This window comes from Watersipora subatra, chromosome 2, assembly GCF_963576615.1.
Source record: "Watersipora subatra chromosome 2, tzWatSuba1.1, whole genome shotgun sequence".
Taxonomy (NCBI): domain Eukaryota; kingdom Metazoa; phylum Bryozoa; class Gymnolaemata; order Cheilostomatida; family Watersiporidae; genus Watersipora; species Watersipora subatra.
Genome location: NC_088709.1, coordinates 42,735,502 through 42,738,749, shown reverse-complemented (window position 1 = coordinate 42,738,749; position 3,248 = coordinate 42,735,502).

The following is a 3,248-nucleotide window of genomic DNA, read 5'->3' as shown; positions in this document are numbered from 1 at the left end:
ATAACCAACAATGCCCGGGGATCGTGCTAACGCCCGACCCATACAAACACATGCTCTGGGTTAATTAATTATGCTTCAATAAATATACTGTCGTTGATAAAGGTAATGAAATCACACCGATTAAATTGTGACCTTCAGTTGCATGGCTCTAAGACTACGTGTCTACAATGCTTGAAATTAATTAGCCTCAGTCGTGCCCCTCAACACCACAATAGAAAGAGAGGGCTAGTGCATAATATCATCGGAAAAACATAGCATGGTGCTTGGAATCCGAGTTATTTATCATAGAAATAAACTGGACATAGAGAGCTAATGACACTGCTTCCTTTGCCATCTTCATTGGTTCTCTGGAGTTGTCCTACCTTCGCCTGCGACTAGCGTCATTATCGTAGTTGAGAAATATAAGCAGTAAGCAATAAAATAAGTGGTAAGAGCACACAAAACCGAATATGAAAATTGTGACGTCACAATTTTCGAGCCTATACCATTGAACATTTCTGTGGTAGAGCTTTGGGGAAATCCTATAAACACCAACCAATGTCTGTCTCACCATGTCAAACAATGGCTCATTCGAAAGCCAAGACTCTGATGTATTGAAATATATGATAAAAAAATTATGTAATTTATGTGTGTTAAAGAAGCGGATAGTAAACAACAATTATTAATCTTTCCTTAAAACATGGTCTTTAGTATAGGTAAGTTTAGTCAGAGATCTTGCATCTCACACGCAAAAGTTGGTGAGAGAGCAATTGACCAAAGGGTTTTCACTTTTCCAGAAAAAGCATTACGCCTTCAGCAAATCACAATCACAGGAAATGACTACCAAATCAGCTAGCCATTTTGTAACACATGATATCGAGAAAGTCAAACTATGACACTGTGTTTAAATTAGAGCTGCACAACGACTATAAAAATTAATCGCGATTAATAACTGGTCTGAACCAGTTAATCTTTGATTAATCTGTGAATTCATCTAGCAAAAACCTGCATATTCAAAAACAAATCTTACAGCTACATATAAATAAATTATATTTGACACAATTGTTAGCAGTAGTACATGTTATGCACAATGTACATAAGTTACAATGTAATAATTATTATGAGTATGAAAACAGTCTGTGAAAGTCTATAATTAGGTCAGCCAAGAGTTGAGGTAGCACAGTTTATTCACATTATCCGAATAAAGAGATGCCCTCTTCCTACATACAATATTGCCAGCTTTAGAGAGTAGCCACTCGCAGAGGACAATAGTAGTAGTTATTGTCTGCGACAGCTGGTGATGATTTCTGCGCGGCAGGGTGAGAATTAGTTAAATTATATCTTAATGATCATGTGCTGTGGTGGTAGGCAAATTCTTTCTAGCTTCTGGCATATAATGCACATCGCTTTCTCGTTTATGCTTACAACAACACAGAAATGCACCACCTATTACGGAAGACATTTTTCTGCTTTCATGTACCAATAGAGTGTCAATCTTATATTACTAATATTCTAAAGCTAAAATATGAGTGTGATTTTTCGAAAAATAAAAATACATCTATAATTTACCTAAGAACGTTGTTAAAAATAAACAAAAAATAGATCGTAATATACACGTATTAAATAACACTGAAATCGCTTTTGTTGCTATTACCTAGAAACATGTTGGAACAGCTAACAACATGGCCGCTAATGGCTAGATCGGCGCGATGTTGGTGCATTGTATAAACAAGTTTAATGTTAGCAGCTCACTTTGTGTTTTCATAGTTGAGTGCAAAATAATTGTGGTTGTATATAATTAGTAAGAAGGTGTTGCTTGTCATAATATTTATTTGTTAGTAAATTAAATGGTAGTAACCTGCTATGTTCATGTTATATAGTGAACGATACAAATTAACCATATCATGATCACCACCGCGGTTGTATTTTATTTAAGATTAATTGGCTCAACTCAGTTAATCGTATATTTGTATTGATTGCGTTGATTGTTTAATTAACGCGATCATTGTGCAGCTCTAGTTTAAATGGACAGTTGTGAACATAGCTTTGGCAATTACCAACCAAATTGCTGCTACAGTTTCAAGCATCAAGAAAAAGCAACCTCTCGAATGGAATCAATCGCTGGAGATGTCACATGACAGTGACCAAGACTAATGACCTCGTTACTCGAGTACAAGTACTGGATTTTATTTAGCATAGCATTGTTGAATGAATTATTTTCTACCGTTGTGCATTTTAAAAGCCCTCTTAACCCCAAACATAGTGGGAAGTTTATAAATATAATTTTAGACTGCGAGTATAAGTCATAAGCAGAAATCTCACGCATTTCTCACGCAATTTCATTTTTTCTTTGAGGTGATTGCGTGAGTCTCACGCCCAATGCGTGAGAGTTGGCAGGCATGCCAAGGATAAAAAATAACTATAGCTAACAATACTCTGCCATACGCCTTGCTTTGAAGTGTAAAATGTACATTCTAGTCTAGTCTACCTTGTTAAAGCTAATGCCTGGGCCAAACTAAGGGCGTTTTACAACTATTAAAACAATCTTGTCTTATTTTACAAAGTGTAATTTTACCAAAAGTTAAGTAATAGATCGTCTTCTTGGCTTACTGCTACGTATTAGTTGAAAGTGATTCCCGCTTGTCTACACGATAATTTGTACTGAAAAGTAATAATAAGAAAGTCGCTAAATGGAAAATATAAACCAAGTTTTGAAGTCAAACTGGGACACGCGTATGAGCAGCCGTATATTTGTGCACTATGACAAGAAGTATTGTAACTATTGTAGTGAGCTTGGCAGTAGCGCTTTTGCTACTGAGCGACTCAAAAAGTAACTAACAGGGGCGTCCCTTCCGATGCCTAAAACCTGTGCAATTATCTTGCAACCGTTTAAGGGTTTTCGAGTTAATTAAAGAAAGTAAAAATCTTCATTGCGACTTGTTGTCATTCTCGTATACTGATGGTTTTTGGCGCCACGATAAATAGTGAGGATCTCCTAATACTGGTAGTGGTTTTCTATATTACGTTTGACAAGCATATTTCAACAAAAATGAACAACGCTCTCAAATATTGCCAAACGATCTCTTCATGATGCACCTGGTAGGCCTACTACATTATGTCAATGGTCAGTAATAAAGCGAAACTCTTTGGTGATTATGTTTTTATTTCATTTTTGAAAATGTTTTAGCATTATGCAAGTATACGTGTTTGGCTTTGTGCATTTATTGTTCAATCTTTTGTGATTTTGTGTAGGCTATAGCCTACCGTTA